The following is a 17,902-nucleotide window of genomic DNA, read 5'->3' as shown; positions in this document are numbered from 1 at the left end:
GATTTAAAAAACAATACAATGATAGATGTAAAAAAAAGTTACATTTCTGGTGTCAGTATCTCAGTATAAGTGGGTACAAACTGACCAACTGAATAGTTGCCTGAAAGGTCAGATCAGATGTTTGGCCATGAAACCTATTTTAGCAGAAACATTAACTTTGGAGGGATTGTATTCATCTGATGGAGATCGGGAGATCTGGTGAGACTTAATGAAATGCTGTAGATTTTAATGAATATGCTTGTTATAAATATAATTCTGAAGAAAATGGTATTTATTGAAATATTTGGACAATATCTGTTTTGAGGAGAACATATTTGTAAGAGCTCTGTTTGGTGTGGACTTTCCTATAGGCTTCTTGCAGCAAATGTCTTATTGTCTTTGATCAATTAATATGGGTGGGAGGGTCCCTTTGTCATTAAATACAAGTCACCATTAGAACTTTGTTATCTAAACCAGGGCTGTCCAACTGGAGGCTGAATATGGTTCTGTCTTTTTTAACATAATCCAGCATTCAGCCATGAGGAATAATTACCGCGCTCTATGCAGAAGGTTAGACTGTACTGATTGGAACAATGAAAATCATCTCGCTGTGAACAGGATTCGAACCTGTGCGGGGAAACCCCATTGGATTTCGAGTCCAACGCCTTAACCACTCGGCCATCACAGCCCACATGTATCAAGTGGTTTATCTTGGCCACAAATCTTTTGAGATAATTAGGGGGTCTTTTAGCAAGAAGAATTCATGGGTGAAATCAAAATTTGACCATTACAATAATATTTGTATTCTCAACATTTTTTATGCTTAAAGGATAAGTAAACCTTCAAAATAAGTGAATGCAAAATTGATGAGGGTGCGATTCTACGAACCTTTGTAATTTACATTCTTTATATATTTTCTTTTAATTCCAAGATATTAAGGGATACATGTACTGTTAATATGAATGAATTTTGTTACAACAGCGCCACCTGCTGGTCAGTTTCCCACCAGTCTGACCAGCAAGTAGTCAAGGAAGTTGTCAGGAAAAAGAAAGAGGCTGCTCTGATGTTCTTCTGCTTAGGAAAAGAATTAGAAACCTTTCTCACATCTTTCCTAAGGAGAAGAACATCAGCCTCTTTCTTTCTCCTGACAACTTCCTTGACTACTTGCTGGTCAGACTGGTGGGAAACTGACCAGCAGGTGGCGCTGTTGTCACATAATTCATTCATATTAACAGCACATGTATGCCTTAATATCTTGGAATCAAGACAAAATAAATTATGAATGTAAATTACAAAAGTGCTTAGAATAGCCCCTTTTATTTTCATGGTTTACTTATCCTTTAAGGTGGTCCCCATGAAGAAAGGCTATATACTGCAATGAAACATAGCGAGAGACTAAAACCATAAAAACTCAGGAGGATTTTAAAGTATCCTGAGGAACTGCTTTGAGGACCATTACTGATGCGGCACAATCTGTTATCTACTGTGTAACCTGTGCTTGAATGGCTGCCCCCATGGCTACACAGCAGCTTGTTTATATAAACTATAGTAGTACTTATCTGTTATCTACTGTGTATCCTGCGCTTGAATGGCTGCCCCCATGGCTACACAGCAGCTTGTTTACCGTATATACTCGAGTATAAGCCGAGTTTTTCAGCATCCAAAATGTGCTGAAAAAGTCTACCTTGGCTTATACTCAGGTCGGCAGGCAGTAGCTGCGATTACAGTCACTTTTAATCATTCCTATACCAACAGTTCACTTGGGGAGAGACTGCAATATCACACAGCGCCATCTGTTGGTTATATGAAAGAATAACAGTGCGCCCTCTGTTGGTTATATGAAAGAATAACTGTGCGCCCTCTGTTGGTTATATGAAAGAATAACAATGACTGCAATATCACACAGCGCCCTCTGTTGGTTATATGAAAGAATAACAGTGACTGCAATATCACACAGCGCCCTCTGTTGGTTGTATGAAGGATTAACAGTGACTGCAATATCACACAGCGCCATCTGTTGGTTATATGAAAGAATAACAGTGACTGCAATATCACACAGCGCCCTCTGTTGGTTATATGAAGGATTAAAAGTGACTGCAATATCACACAGCGTCATCTGTTGGTTATATGAAAGAATAACAGTGACTGCAATATCACACAGCGCCCTCTGTTGGTTATATGAAAGATTAACAGTGAATGCAATATCACACAGCGCCCTCTGTTGGTTATATGAAAGAATAACAGTGACTGCAATATCACACAGCGCCCTCTGTTGGTTATATGAAAGATTAACAGTGACTGCAATATCACACAGCGCCCTCTGTTGGTTGTATGAAGGATTAACAGTGACTGCAATATCACACAGCGCCATCTGTTGGTTATATGAAAGAATAACAGTGACTGCAATATCACACAGCGCCCTCTGTTGGTTATATGAAAGAATAACAGTGACTGCAATATCACACAGCGCCCTCTGTTGGTTATATGAAAGATTAACATTGACTGCAATATCACACAGCACCCTCTGTTGGTTGTATGAAAGAATAACAGTGACTGCAATATCACACAGCGCCCTCTGTTGGTTGTATGAAAGAATAACAGTGATGGCAATATCACACAGCACCCTCTGTTGGTTATATGGAAGAATAACAGTGACTGCAATATCACACAGCACCCTCTGTTGGTTATATGAAGGATTAACAGTAACTGCAATATCACACAGTGCCATCTGCACATGGTAGTGGGACAGTGGGACAATGCACACAGTAATCCGTTTGGCAATTCTCTGTCACCATCAATTTTGCAAAGAAGTCCAGTTGATCACTGGGGGGTCGCCTTGGTGGAATGTGCGCTGCTGGGAGACAGGGCTGTACTTGTGTCTAGGCTTATACTAGAGTCAATAAGTTTTCCCAGTTTTCGTAGGTAAAATTAAGTACCTCGGCCTATACTCGGGTCGGCTTATACTCGAGTATATACGGTATATAAACTATAGTAGTACTTATCTGGTATCTACTGTGTATCCTGTGCTTGAATGGCTGTCCCCATGGCTACACAGCCGCTTGTTTATATAAACTGTAGTAGTACTTATCTTTTATCTACTGTGTATCCTGTGCTTGAATGGCTGCCCGCATGGCTACACAGCAGCTTGTTTATATAAACTATAGTAGTACTTATCTGTTATCTACTGTGTATCCTGTGCTTGAATGGCTGCCCCCATGGCTACACAGGCTGTTTGTTTATATAAACTATAGTAGTACTTATCTGTTATCTACTGTGTATTCTGTGCTTGAATGGCTGTCCCCATGGCTACACAGCAGCTTGTTTACATAAACTATAGTAGTACTTATCTGTTATCTACTGTGTATCCTGTGCTTGAATGGCTGCCCCATGGCTACACAGCAGCTTGTTTATATAAACTATAGTAGTACTTATCTGTTATCTACTGTGTATTCTGTGCTTGAATGGCTGTCCCCATGGCTACACAGCAGCTTGTTTATATAAACTATAGTAGTACTTATCTGTTATCTACTGTGTATTCTGTGCTTGAATGGCTGTCCCCATGGCTACACAGCAGCTTGTTTATATAAACTATAGTAGTACTTATCTGTTATCTACTGTGTATCCTGTGCTTGAATGGCTGCCCCATGGCTACACAGCAGCTTGTTTATATAAACTATAGTAGTACTTATCTGTTATCTACTGTGTATCCTGTGCTTGAATGGCTGTCCCCATGGCTACACAGCAGCTTGTTTATATAAACTATAGTAGTACTTATCTGTTATCTACTGTGTATCCTGTGCTTGAATGGCTGCCCCCATGGCTACACAGGCTGTTTGTTTATATAAACTATAGTAGAGGTTCTGAAGCAAACACACTCAATAGTAAGTAACAATGACGTGATCATTTAATTTTTATTGATGGGGGGAAATCACATTTTTCCAGTTTTTTGTCCAGTGTGTAAAAAAGTTTCAGTATCCCAAACTCAGAAGTAACTCCAAGGTTCCGGTCTCAGCCCACTTATCTGTCTATAGCAGCTGTTTTTGGCTTTGGGTGGAACCACTGACCACACTAGAACTTTGATATCTAAACCAGAGCTCTATACTGAATGTTAGTGGAACAATGAAGCTTTTAAAATCATCTCGCTGTGAACAGGATTTGAACCTGTGCAGGGAAAACCCATTGGTTTTCGAGTCCAACACCTTAACCACTCGGCCATCACAGCCCACTTGTGCTGTTTCCCCCATCCTGGCCACCCAAACCTTTTGGGATAATTTGGAGTAATTTAAGAGATAAGATTTTTTATTTGTCACATGTATAGTTATACAAGTACAACATGCAGTGAAACGCATCCTGATCCACTTTTTTAGACAAAATTAAAACATACTAGTTAAATACTTTATTTATCAAGAAGAATATATGGGAAAAATCAGGATTTGACCATTAATCACTGAATTCTCATCACTTTTTATGCTTAAGGTGGTCACCATTATAGAAGGATGACATGTTGGAGACATTGGTATGTAGTTTTCTAGCTAAATGAGAAAGTACCACCAGAAAATGCCTCTGGAGTGACAATATTTTTCTAAGTCTATAGATTTATATATCAAAGTGGTGCTGTGGCTTAGTTGGTTAAAGCGCCTGTCTAGTAAACAGGAGATCCTGAGTTCAAATCTCAGCAGTGCCTTTATTTTCATAATATTATTATTACTTATTTACTACTCTATTTAGATACTGTCCCATCTCAGCCTGTCAGTTAGAAATTCTAATGCTAACGGACTCCTGCTGCACAAATATGGCCGCCCCCTCATACAGGAACATGGGGCACCAGACACGTAATGTAAAAGCATCGTGCAAATACTTTATGGCAAAGTTATAAGTTGATTTCAAAGACAATACAATGATAGATGTAAAAAAGAGTTTAATTTCTGGTGTCAGTATCTCTTTAAGTGGGTACAAACTGACCAACTGAATAGTTGCCTGAAAGGTCAGATCAGATGTTTGGCCATGAAACCTATTTTAGCAGAAACATTAACTTTGGAGGGATTGTATTCATCTGATGGAGATCGGGAGATCAAGTGAGACTTAATGAAATGCTGTAGATTTTAATGAATATGCTTGTTATATATATAATTCTGAAGAAAATGGTATTTATTGCAATATATGGACAATATCTGTTTTGTTTAAAGGGGAGAACATATTTGTAAGATCTCTGTTTGGTGTGGACTTTCCTATAAGCTTCTTGCAGCAAATATCTTATTGTCCTTAATCAATTAATATGGGTGGGAGGTCCGTTTGTCATTAAATACCACTCACCATTAGAACTTTGTTATCTAAACCAGGGCTGTCCAACTGGAGGCTTTTTTAAAAAATTTTTACATAATCTAGCCTTCAGCCATGAGGAATAATTACCACGCTCTATGCAGAAGGTTAGACTGTACTGATTGGAATAATGAAAATCATCTCACTGGCAACAGGATTTGAACCTGTGCAGGGAAACCCCATTGGATTTTGAGTCCAACGCCTTAACCACTCGGCCATCACAGCCCACATGTATTGATTGGTTTATTTTGGCCACAAATCTTTTTAGATAATTAGGGGGTCATTTAGCAAGAAGAATTCATGGATAAAATCAAAATTTGACCATTACAATAATATTTGTATTCTCAGCATTTTTTATGCTTAAAGGATAAGTAAACCTTCATAATCAGTGAATGCAAAATTGATGAGGGTGCGATTCTACGAACCTTTGTAATTTACATTCTTTAAATAGGCTACTCTGATGTTTTTCTGCTTAGGAAAAGAATTAGAAACATTTCTCACATATTTCCTAAGCAGAAGAACATCAGCCTCTTTCTTTCTCCTGACAACTTCCTTGACTACTTGGTGGTCAGACTGGTCAGAAACTGACCAGCAGGTGGCGCTGTTGTAACTAAATTCATTCATATTAACAGTACATGTATCCCTTAATATCTTGGAATCAAGACAAAATAAATTATGAATGTAAATTACAAAAGTGCTTAGAATAGCCCCTTATCAATTTTACATTCACTTATTTTCATGGTTTACTTATCCTTTAAGGTGGTCACCATGAAGAAAGGCTTTATACTGCAATGAAACATAGCCACACACTAAAACCATAAAAACTCAGGAGGATTTTAAAGTATCCCGAGGAACTGCTTAGAGGACCATTACTGATGCGGCACAATCTGTTATCTACTGTGTATCCTGTGCTTGAATGGCTGCCCCCATGGCTACACAGCAACTTGTTTATATAAACTATAGTAGTACTTATCTGTTATCTACTGTGTATCCTGTGCTTGAATGGCTGCCCCCATGGCTACACAGCAACTTGTTTATATAAACTATAGTAGTACTTATCTGTTATATACTGTGTATCCTGTGCTTGAATGACTGCCCCCATGGCTACACAGCAGCTTGTTTACATAAACTATAGTAGTACTTATCTGTTCTCTACTGTGTATCCTGTGCTTGAATGGCTGCCCCCATGGCTACACAGCAGCTTGTTTATATAAACTATAGTAGTACTTATCTGTTATCTACTGTGTATCCTGTGCTTGAATGGCTGCCCCCATGGCTACACAGGCTGTTTGTTTATATAAACTATAGTAGTTCTGAAGCAAACACACTCAATAGTAAGTAACAATGGCGTGATCATTTAATTCTTATTGATGGGGGGGAAATCGCATTTTTCCAGTTTTTTGTCCCTTGTGTAAAAAAGTTTCAGTATCCCAAACTCAGAACTCACTCCAAGGTTCCGGTCTCAGCCCACTTATCTGTCTATAGCAGTTGCCTTTGGCTTTGGGTGGAACCACTCACCACACCAGAACTTTGATATCTAAACCAGAGCTCTATACTGAATGTTAGTGGAACAATGAAGCTTTTAAAACTATATCACTGTGAACAGGATTTGAACCTGTGCGGGGAAACCCCATTGGATTTCGAGTCCAACGCCTTAACCACTCGGCCATCACAGCCCACTTGTTGGTTTTTTAGTCTCATCCTGGCCCCCCAAACCTTTTGCGATAATTGGGGGTAATTTTTTTAGAAGAATATATGGGTAAAATCAGGATTTGACCATTAATCACTGTTTTTCTATTTATCTTACCAACTAGGAGGAAGAATAATCTTATTTCGGGAAGTCTAAATTTCCTCTATTGCTGTCAAATGTTTTCCTTCTTTCGAAAAAAAAAAAACCCATACAACACTTCTGGGGCAATGTATCATGTGTATTGAATAGGAACAACCACTATATTCTAATTAGCTGGTTCCTTCACTGGCCTGATGATCAAAGAGAAGCCCATCCTGACACTGTTAGTGACGGTAAAATAGCTTTTTTCAGTTACTACAGTCCAAGACAATTATCATAAGATCTTGGATAATGGGAATATGGGAAGTTTATTTTACAGGGAACAAAAGAATCTTGTTTGTTACATGTCACCATATGGGCACAAAGAGGGTAAGTCCTACACACTCTTGGGTCTACAGACACATTATTATGATGTAGTTCTCAGAAGAGAGTGTGCAGAGTGGGGTGGAGGTGAGCGAGCTGGTCAGCCAATTATCCTAGGGCCTTTGGCCAGCTTGGCTTTGCACTGGTTACAGTAGGGAGGACATGGTGGAGACATTGGTATGTAGTTTTTCTAGGTACATAAGAAAGTAACCCCAAAAAATCTCTTTAGAGTGCCAAAATGTCCCAAAGCCAGGAAACTTTTCAAAAGGAAGTTTGTTGGTTAACGCACTTGTCTGTTTAACATGAGATCCTGAATCCAAATCTCAGCAGTGCCTTTAGTACTCTATTAAGATAGTACTGACCTATTCTGCAGCACCTACTGAGATCTTACACCACTCAATTCATTTACCGCCCCAGTGAAACAGACGTATTCTTTTTGTAGATCCCATTTTGCTTAAGTGGGTACAAACTGACCAACTGAACAGTTGCCTGAAAGGTCAGATCAGATGTTTGGCCATAAAACCTATCTTAGCAGAAACATTAACTATGGAGGGATTGTATTCATCTGATGGAGATCGGGAGATCAGGTGAGACTTAATGAAATGTTGTTGATTTGAATGAATATGCTTGTTATAAATATAATTCAGCAGAAAATGGTATTTATTGCAATATATGGACAATATCTGTTTTGTTTAAAGGGGAAGGCATATTTGTAAGAGCTCTGAGTATTGCCTATAGCAGGGGTGTCCAACCTTTTGGCTTCCCTGGGCCACATTTGAAGAAGAAAAATTTTCTGGGGCCGCACATGAGAAACACTTTTGATTTATAAAAATAAAGGAAATACACAGAAATTAACTACAATACCAGCTAGATAACCAGATTGAGCTATACACTGGAATATGGGACAAATATAGAGCAACCTTCTCAGGGTTGCCAGGTCTAATTTTCAAAACCAGCCCAAAACTAGCCAAGTGGCACTTCAAAGGTAGCCCAAAAATAGTTCAATATTTGCAGTAAAAAAAAGTCTAAAAATAAATGAATGTATGTGAAAATATTCCTTTTTAAAATTTTCACTGTTCTGCTAATTTTCCAACAAAGCAAAATGGTAGGTACAGACTTGACCATCACCAGGGGCGTAACTAAAAGAGGCCCAATTTGTAACTGGCGTATTTTCATAAAAATTTTTTTATTTCACTACACATATTGTGCTATGTTTGGGCTACTTTTGAAGTTGAATAAACAGTTTATTTATAATTCATTTTTCAGTTACAAAATTTATTCTCTATTTTTGATACTATGAACTGTGAATTTAATTAAGAAGTGATTATTCATTGCAATGCACTTATAAGCTATTAAGTACATTTACCTCATAATTAATTATCTTAAAAAACAAATCAATTGATTATTGGGAATCACAGGGGGCTTGGGAATTAATTTATTTTTAATTCATTTTTAATTCATTTTTGTATTAATTCTAATTTATTGCACTGCTCTTTAATTAACATGATTGAATAAATAAGTTGAGTGAACAAATTGGTTGTCAAATAGATTTAATAGTGAATTAATGCCTTATCCTACAGACCTACACACAGTGAATTTAGTAAAAATAATAATTCCAGAAAATTATGGAATAGGTAAATGGCCCAGGGGTGTTATTGCACAAATCCCTACTTCCAAATTTATCATGTCAAATGCAAAGCACTAAGCCAGACTAAAAGAGTAAAAAATTCTGTACCTGTAAAAATACTGTGCAGGTGTATTGTGCTGAACCAGGGGAGCTGAGGTAATCATAATTGGTTGCTGTGGAGTGCAAGAGTGCCAGACTTGCCAGTAAGCTGCAGGCTGAAGCTAGCCTTTCATTAGGCAGGAGAAGAGCCACATAGTTTTGGGAGTTGCTCTCTCTCTGTGTGCCTTTATCATGCTCCCAAACAAGAGGGGGCAGGGCCCAGCAAAGCCAGGAAATTGGCGCCAAACACTAGCTGCTAGCTAGCAGCAGCTAGCAGCCGTTGGGGAGACTGGTGCGGAGAACACAGGCGGTGACGTCATACGCAGAGCGCCGGCGCTGACGTCACACGCAGAGCGCCGGCGGTGATGTCACACACACCGCGCGCACAGTAGAGAGGCTGCAGCCAGTCCAGCAAAGCTGTGGGGAGAGGAGGCGTGCCTTTGCTCTGACGCGCAACATGGCAAACAGATTGCTTCCTGCTGGGCCGCACGGATCTCCATTTCGGGCCGCATGCGGCCCGCGGGCCGCAGGTTGGACACCCCTGGCCTATAGGCTTCTTGCAGCAAATATCTTATTGTCCTTAATCAATTAATATGGGTGGGAGGTCCGTTTGTCATTAAATACCACTCACCATTAGAACTTTGTTATCTAAACCAGGGCTGTCCAACTGGAGGCTGAATATGGTTCTGTCCAAGAGATCTGCAGAAGTCTTTGTACATCATCTTTTTAATATAATCCGGCAGACAACCATGAAGTATGATTGCCCAACTCTATACAGCATATTAAGGTGGCCATACACGGAGAGATCCGCTCGCTGGCGATGTCGCCAAATGAGCGGATCTCTCCCCGATATCATCAGGCTGATCCGATCATGGGCCCTAGGGCCCGACGTTCGGATCCTAACAAATAGTAACGGGTTGTCGGATCGCGGGACCGCAACAACGAACAGATGCGGCTGCGATCCGATGGGATTTTTAGTCCCATCCGATGAGATCTGGCCACGGAAGCCCATCGGGGGGCCAATAAACTGCCGACTCGGTCTGTTGGTAGCTTTTACCGGCCCGTGTATGGCCACCTTTAGATTGTACTGATTGGAACAATGAAGCTTTTAAAATGATTTCGCTGTGAACAGGATTTGAACCTGTGCAGGGAAACCCCATTGGATTTCGAGTCCAATGCCTTAACCACTCGGCCATCACAGCCCACATGTATCGACTGGTTTATCTTGGCTACAAATCTTTTGAGATAATTGGGGGGGGGTCATTTAGCAAGAAGAATTCATAGGTAAAATCCAAATTTGACCATTACAATAATCACACATTCTCAGCATTTTTTATGCTTAAAGGATAAGTAAACCTTCAAAATAAGTGAATGCAAAATTGATGAGGGTGCGATTCTACAAACCTTTTGCAATTTACATTCTTTATATATTTTCTTTTAATTCCAAGATATTAAGGGATACATGTGCTGTTAATATGAATGAATTATGTTACAACAGCGCCACCTGCTGGTCATTTTCCCACCAGTCTGACCAGCAAGTAGTCAAGGAAGTTGTCAGGAGAAAGAAAGAGGCTGATGTTCTTCTGCTTTGGAAAGATGTGAGAAAGGTTTCTAATTTTATTCCTAAGCAGAAGAACATCAGCCTCTTTCTTTCTCCTGACAACTTCCTTGACTACTTGCTGGTCAGACTGGTGGGAAACTGACCAGCAGGTGGCGCTGTTGTAACAAAATTCATTCATATTAACAGTACATGTATCCCTTAATATCTTGGAATTAAAAGAAAATATATAAAGAATGTAAATAACAAAAGTGCTAAGAATAGCCCCTTATCAATTTTACATTCACTTATTTTCATGGTTTACTTATCCTTTAAGGTGGTCACCATGAAGAAAGGCTATATACTGCAATGAAACATAGCCACACATTAAAACCATAAAAACTCAGGAGGATTTTAAAGTATCCAGAGGAACTGCTTAGAGGACCATTAGCTGCTGTGTAGCCATGGGGGCAGCCATTCAAGCACAGGATACACAGTAGATAACCGATACGCTCTGTAGTATGCAATGGGAGTCTTCCAAACTTATCTGTTATCTACTGTGTATCCTGTGCTTGAATGGCTGCCCCCATGGCTACACAGCAGCTTGTTTATATAAACTATAGTAGTACTTATCTGTTATCTACTGTGTATCCTGTGCTTGAATGGCTGCCCCCATGGCTACACAGGCTGTTTGTTTATATAAACTATAGTAGTACTTATCTGTTATCTACTGTGTATCCTGTGCTTGAATGGCTGCCCCCATGGCTACACAGGCTGTTTGTTTATATAAACTATAGTAGTACTTATCTGTTATCTACTGTGTATCCTGTGCTTGAATGGCTGCCCCCATGGCTACACAGGCTGTTTGTTTAGATAAACTATAGTAGTACTTATCTGTTATCTACTGTGTATTCTGTGCTTGAATGGCTGCCCCCATGGCTACACAGCAGCTTGTTTATTTAAACTATAGTAGTACTTATCTGTTATCTACTGTGTATCCTGTACTTGAATGGCTGCCCCCATGGCTACACAGCAGCTTGTTTATATAAACTATAGTAGTACTTATCTGTTATCTACTGTGTATCCTGTGCTTGAATGGCTGCCCCCATGGCTACACAACAGCTTGTTTATATAAACTATAGTAGTACTTATCTGTTATCTACTGTGTATCCTGTGCTTGAATGACTGCCCCCATTGCTACACAGCAGCTTGTTTATATAAACTATAGTAGTACTTATCTGTTATCTACTATGTATCCTGTGCTTCAATGGCGGCCCCATGGCTACACAGGCTGTTTGTTTATATAAACTATAGTAGAGGTTCTGAAGCAAACACACTCAATAGTAAGTAACAATGATGTGATCATTTAATTCTTATCGCATTTTTCCAGTTTTTTGTCCGGTGTGTAAAAAAGTTTCAGTATCCCAAACTCAGAAGTAACTCCAAGGTTCTGGTCTCAGCCCACTTATCTGTCTATAGCAGTTGCCTTTGGCTTTGGGTGGAACCACTCACCACACCAGAACTTTGATATCTAAACCAGAGCTCTATACTGAATGTTAGTGGAACAATGAAGCTGTTAAAACTACATCGCTGTGAACAGGATTTGAACCTGTGCGGGGAAACCCCATTGGATTTCGAGTCCAACGCCTTAACCACTCGGCCATCTCAGCCAACTTGTTGGATCGTTAGTCTCATCCTGGCCACCCAAACCTTTTGCGATAATTGGGGGTAATTTTTTTAGAAGACTATATGGGTAAAATCAGGATTTGACCATTAATCACTGTATTCTCATCACTTTTTATGCTTAAGGTGGTCACACTGTTAGTGAGGGTAAAATAGTTTAAGTTACTACAATCCAATCCACTACCTCTCTTAGCAGAAACACTAACTTTGGAGGGATTGTATTTATCTGATGGAGATCGGGAGATCAAGTGAGACTTAATGAAATGATGTAAAATTTTTTTTAATGAATATGCTTCTTATATATATATATGTCCAACTGGAGGCTGAATATGGTTCTGTCCAAGGGATCTGCAGAAGTCTTTGTACATCATCTTTTTGATAATCTGGCAGACAACCATGAAGTATGATTGCCCAACTCTATACAGAATGTTAGACTGCACTGATTGGAACAATGAAGCTTTTAAAATGTTCTCGCTGTGAACAAGATTTGAACCTGTGCGGGGAAACCCCATTGGATTTCGAGTCCAACGCCTTAACCACTCGGCCATCACAGCCCACATTATACTGAATCTCCACCCAAACCTGGAAATCTTTTGAGATAATTTGGAGTCATTTCTCCATAAGGATTGATGAGTGAAATCAGAACTTGCCCATTATTCACTGTTTTCTTATTTTTCAAGTTTTTTGTCTTGTGTGTAAAAAGGTTGTGATTAGTTTCTAGTGAATTTACTGCTGTAAATAAAAGTGACAGTTAGTTCAGACAATACAGATTAATGGTGTCACTGTAAAGTTTGGTTATGACTTCCATGTTATTCAAGTATAACATCCACATCAGCTATTCTTAACCATGAAGTATGAGGGATAATTACCCCTCTCTATGCGGAATAATAGACTGAACTACTTGTAACAATGAAGCTTTTAATCAAAACTCAACGAGAACAGGATTTGAACCAGTGCGGGGAAACCCTATTGAATTTCAACCATCCAACAACTTAACCACTCGGCCATCACAGGCCACTTGTGCTGTTTGCCCCATCCTGGCCACCCAAACCTTTTGGGATAATTTGGAGTCATTTAAGAGATAAGATTCTTTATTTGTCACAGGTATAGTTATACAAGTACAACATGCAGTGAAACACATCCTGATCCACTTTTTTAGACAAAATTAAAACATATTAGTTAAATACTTTATTTATAAAGAAGAATTTATGGGTAAAATCAGGATTTGACCATTAATCACTGTATTCTCATCACTTTTTATTCTTAAGGTGGTCACCATTATAGAAGGAGGACATGTTGGAGACATTGGTATGTAGTTTTTTAGCTAAATGAGAAAGTACCACCAGGATTTGCCTCTGGAGTGACAATATTTTTCTATGTCTATAGATTTATATATCAAGGAGGCGCTGTGGCTTAGTTGGTTAAAGCGCCTGTCTAGTAAACAAGAGATCCTGAGTTCAAATCTCAGCAGTGCCTTTGTTTTCATGATATTATTATTATTTATTTACTACTCTATTTAGATACTGTCTCATCTCAGCCTGTGAGTTAGAGATTCTAATGCTAACGGACTCCTGCTGCACAAATATGGCCGCCCCCTCATACAGGAACATGGGGCACCAGACAGGTAATGTATTAAAAAGCATTGTGCAAATACTTTATGGCAAAGTTATAAGTTGATTTCAAAGACAATACAATGATAGATGTAAAAAAAAAGTTAAATTTCTGGTGTCAGTATCTCTGTAAGTGGGTACAAACTGACCAACTGAATAGTTGCCTGAAAGGTCAGATCAGATGTTTGGCCATGAAACCTATCTTAGCAGAAACATTAACTTTGGAGGGATTGTATTCATCTGATGGAGATCAGGAGATCAAGTGAGACTTAATGAAATGCTGTAGATTTTAATGAATATGCTTGTTATAAATATAATTCTGCAGAAAATGGTATTTATTGCAATATATGGACAATATGGTTCTGTCCAAGAGATCTGCAGAAGTCTTTGTATATATCATCTATTTAATATAAACCAGCAGACAACCATGAAGTATGATTGCCCAACTCTATTAAGGTGGCCATACACGGAGAGATCCGTTCACTGGTGATGTCACCAAACGAGCGGATCTCTCCCTGATATGCCCACCTAGGGCCCAACGATCTGATCCTAACAAATGGTAACGGTCAGATCGCGGGACTGCATCAAGGAACAGATGCGGCCACGATCTGACGGGATTTTTAGTCCCATCTGATCGATATCTGGCCGACATTCGTCCAGATCTCGATTGGGGTAGCCCCATACACCTCTGTTTATCAGCCCGTGTATGGCCACCGTCAGATTGCACTGATTGGAACAATGAAGCTTTTAAAATTCTCTCGCTGTGAACAGGATTTGAACCTGTGCAGGGAAACCCCATTGGATTTCAAGTCCAACGCCTTAACCACTCGGCCATCACAGCAGAATTTATTTTGAAATTCCATCCTGGCCACCCAAACCTGTAAGAATTTTGAGATAATTTGGGGTCATTTATCCATAAGGATTGATGAGTGAAATCAGAAGGTGGCCACCATTATAGAAGGATGACATGTTGGAGACATTGGTATGTAGTTTTCTTGCTAAGGGGTCCGTTTACTAAAGTGCGTTAAAAATATTCGCACAATATATAGACAGAATTTTCGCCAAATATGTTATCGCCAGTTTACTAACCTGCGGTAAATATAAATTTGCGAATTTTCTTGCGCAAGAATAATTGTTCGCCAGTTATCGCATTTGCTGAAAATAACGCTACGTACACATTAACGCATGGTTTACTAAACAGCGAAATGTGCTAAAGACAAAATTAACGCCAGAATATTCGCAAACTTTTACCGCCACATATGAAGTGGCGTAAAAGTATTTTTTCCGCCAGAAAATTCTCAAGGGGCAGGAAATATCCCATAATAATGTTTTTTTTTTACCCATCATTCTTTGCTGACAGGAGGGAGATCTGTAGCTATTGCTGACAGGATGTTTTGGCTTCTGCTTCTATCTGTTGCAACAGCAGCAGTTTCAGCTCAGAGGTGTATTATTGGCAGCGGGCGTCACAGTCCAAGGATTCGTCAGCCTCTACACTTTTTGGTTTCATTGTGATTGGCTACATTAAACTGTGCATTTCTATGAAGCAAAGAGATTGACTGGTATCATTTCCTATGATTCTATTGGCAGAAGGGTTTATATGATGCATAAATGTTTGATTGGTATTACTCTGGTGATGTTGTTGGATGGTATAATCATCAGTCAATAAAGTTTATAAGTTTTGAAGATGCATTTCTGGCCATAAATGTCACAGTAAAAATTGCCATAATAACCGCCATAAAACAAGACATAAATATAGCATAAATATTCGCAAAAACGTAATTTTTCGCCAGAAAATTCGCAACTCGCTAAAATTACCGCTAACGTAAGCTGGTTCCTTAACGTAGTTACCGCAAGTGATCGCAATGACTTCTGAGCGCATCGCTGTTTAGTAAACTTAGTCGCTGCGAATATTCTGGCGTAAAAATATTCTCAGCGATAACATGCGGAAACTTAAAGTCAGATTTACCGCACTTTAGTAAACGGACCCCTAAATTAGAAAGTACCACTAGAAAATACCTCTATAGTGACACTATTTTTCTATGTATATAAATCAATGTGTAAAGGTGGCGCTGTGGCTTAGTTGGTTAAAGCACCTGTCTAGAAAACAAGAGATCCTGAGTTCAAATCTCAGCAGTGCCTTAAAGTTCTAATTTACTACTCTATTTAGATACTGTCCCATCTTAGACTGTCACTTAAATTTTCTAATACTAATGGACTCCTGCTGCACAAATATGGCCGCCCCCTCATACAGGAACATGGGGCACCAGACAGGTAATGTAAAAGGATTGTGCAAATACTTTATGGCAAAGTTATAAGTTGATTTCAAAGACAATATAACGATAGATGTAAAAAAAAGTTTAATTTCTGGTGTCAGTATCTCTTTAAGTGGGTACAAACTGACCAACTGAATAGTTGCCTGAAAGGTCAGATCAGATGTTTGGCCATGAAACCTATCTTAGCAGAAAAAAATAACTTTGGAGGGATTGTATTCATCTGATGGAGATCGGGAGATCAGGTGAGACTTAATGAAATGCTGTAGATTTTAATGAATATGCTTGTTATATATATAATTCTGAAGAAAATGGTATTTATTGCAATATATGGACAATATCTGTTTTGTTTAAAGGGGAGAACATATTTGTAAGAGCTCTGTTTGGTGTGGACTTTCCTATAAGCTTCTTGCAGCAAATGTCTTATTGTCCTTAATCAATTAATATGGGTGGGAAGGTCCGTTTGTCATTAAATACCACTCACCATTAGAACTTTGTTATCTAAGCCAGGGCTGTCCAACTGGAGGCTGAATATGGTCCTTTCTTTTTTAACATTTTTTTACATAATGCGGCTTTCAGCCATGAGGAATAATTACCGCACTCTATGCAGAAGGTTAGACTGTACTGATTGGAACAATGAAAATCATCTCGCTGTGAACAGGATTTGAACCTGTGCAGGGAAACCCCATTGGATTTCGAGTCCAACGCCTTAACCACTCAGCCATCACAGCCCACATGTATTGAGTGGTTTATCTTGGCCACAAATCTTTTGAGATAATTAGGGGGTCATTTAGCAAGAAGAATTCATGGGTAAAATCAAAATTTGACCATTACAATAATATTTGTATTCTCAGCATTTTTTATGCTTAAAGGATAAGTAAACCTTCAAAATAAGTGAATGCAAAACTGATGAGGGTGCGATTCTACGAACCTTTGTAATTTACATTCTTTATATATTTTCTTTTAATTCCAAGATATTAAGGGATACATGTACTGTTAATATGAATGAATTTTGTTACAACAGCACCACCTGCTGGTCAGTTTCCCACCAGTCTGACCACCAAGTAGTCAAGGAAGTTGTCAGGAGAAAGAAAGAGGCTGATGTTCTTCTGCTTAGGAAAAGAATTAGAAACATTTCCCACAGTAGATAACAGATAAGTTCTACTATAGTTTATATAAACAAGCTGCTGTGTAGCCATGGGGGCAGCCATTCAAGCACAGGATACACAGTAGATAACAGATAAGTACTACTATAGTTTATATAAACAAGCTGCTGTGTAGCCATGAGGGGACCCATTCAAGCACAGGATACACAGTAGATAACAGATAAGTTTGGAAGACTCCCATTGCATACTACAGAGCTTTTCTGTTATTTTACTGTGTATCCTGTGCTCGAATGGCTGCCCCCATGGCTACACCGCAGCTTGTTTATATAAACTATAGTAGTACTTATCTGTTATCTACTGTGTACCCTGTGCTTGAATGGCTGCCCCCATGGCTACACAGCAGCTTGTCTATATAAACTATAGTAGTACTTATCTGTTATCTACTGTGTATCCTGTGCTTGAATGGCTGCCCCCATGGCTACACAGCAGCTTGTTTATATAAACTATAGTAGTACTTATC

General features: G+C 39.1%; 12 non-coding genes across 12 annotated transcripts; 3 read left to right on the top strand and 9 right to left on the bottom strand.

The window, feature by feature from the left end:
• Nucleotides 1–585: 585 nt before the first annotated feature.
• trnas-cga lies at nucleotides 586–667 on the bottom strand. Its single transcript has one exon. It is a non-coding gene; the product is annotated as a tRNA-Ser (tRNA).
• Nucleotides 668–4,119: 3,452 nt separating this feature from the next.
• Nucleotides 4,120–4,201, bottom strand: trnas-cga. The gene has a single exon. It is a non-coding gene; the product is annotated as a tRNA-Ser (tRNA).
• A 388-nt stretch (nucleotides 4,202–4,589) lies between these two features.
• trnat-agu lies at nucleotides 4,590–4,663 on the top strand. The gene has a single exon. It is a non-coding gene; the product is annotated as a tRNA-Thr (tRNA).
• A 778-nt stretch (nucleotides 4,664–5,441) lies between these two features.
• trnal-caa lies at nucleotides 5,442–5,523 on the bottom strand. The gene has a single exon. It is a non-coding gene; the product is annotated as a tRNA-Leu (tRNA).
• A 1,369-nt stretch (nucleotides 5,524–6,892) lies between these two features.
• On the bottom strand, nucleotides 6,893–6,974 carry trnas-cga. Its single transcript has one exon. It is a non-coding gene; the product is annotated as a tRNA-Ser (tRNA).
• Nucleotides 6,975–10,296: 3,322 nt separating this feature from the next.
• trnas-cga lies at nucleotides 10,297–10,378 on the bottom strand. The gene has a single exon. It is a non-coding gene; the product is annotated as a tRNA-Ser (tRNA).
• A 1,923-nt stretch (nucleotides 10,379–12,301) lies between these two features.
• trnas-cga lies at nucleotides 12,302–12,383 on the bottom strand. The gene has a single exon. It is a non-coding gene; the product is annotated as a tRNA-Ser (tRNA).
• Nucleotides 12,384–12,868: 485 nt separating this feature from the next.
• On the bottom strand, nucleotides 12,869–12,950 carry trnas-cga. Its single transcript has one exon. It is a non-coding gene; the product is annotated as a tRNA-Ser (tRNA).
• Nucleotides 12,951–13,798: 848 nt separating this feature from the next.
• trnat-agu lies at nucleotides 13,799–13,872 on the top strand. The gene has a single exon. It is a non-coding gene; the product is annotated as a tRNA-Thr (tRNA).
• An 893-nt stretch (nucleotides 13,873–14,765) lies between these two features.
• On the bottom strand, nucleotides 14,766–14,847 carry trnas-uga. Its single transcript has one exon. It is a non-coding gene; the product is annotated as a tRNA-Ser (tRNA).
• Nucleotides 14,848–16,071: 1,224 nt separating this feature from the next.
• On the top strand, nucleotides 16,072–16,145 carry trnas-aga. Its single transcript has one exon. It is a non-coding gene; the product is annotated as a tRNA-Ser (tRNA).
• Nucleotides 16,146–16,925: 780 nt separating this feature from the next.
• trnas-cga lies at nucleotides 16,926–17,007 on the bottom strand. The gene has a single exon. It is a non-coding gene; the product is annotated as a tRNA-Ser (tRNA).
• Nucleotides 17,008–17,902: the final 895 nt, after the last annotated feature.

Source organism: Xenopus laevis, chromosome 3S, assembly GCF_017654675.1.
Source record: "Xenopus laevis strain J_2021 chromosome 3S, Xenopus_laevis_v10.1, whole genome shotgun sequence".
Classification (NCBI taxonomy): Eukaryota; Metazoa; Chordata; class Amphibia; order Anura; family Pipidae; genus Xenopus; species Xenopus laevis.
The sequence above is the reverse complement of the archived record's forward strand: the minus strand, read 5'-3'. Positions and strand labels throughout refer to the sequence as shown.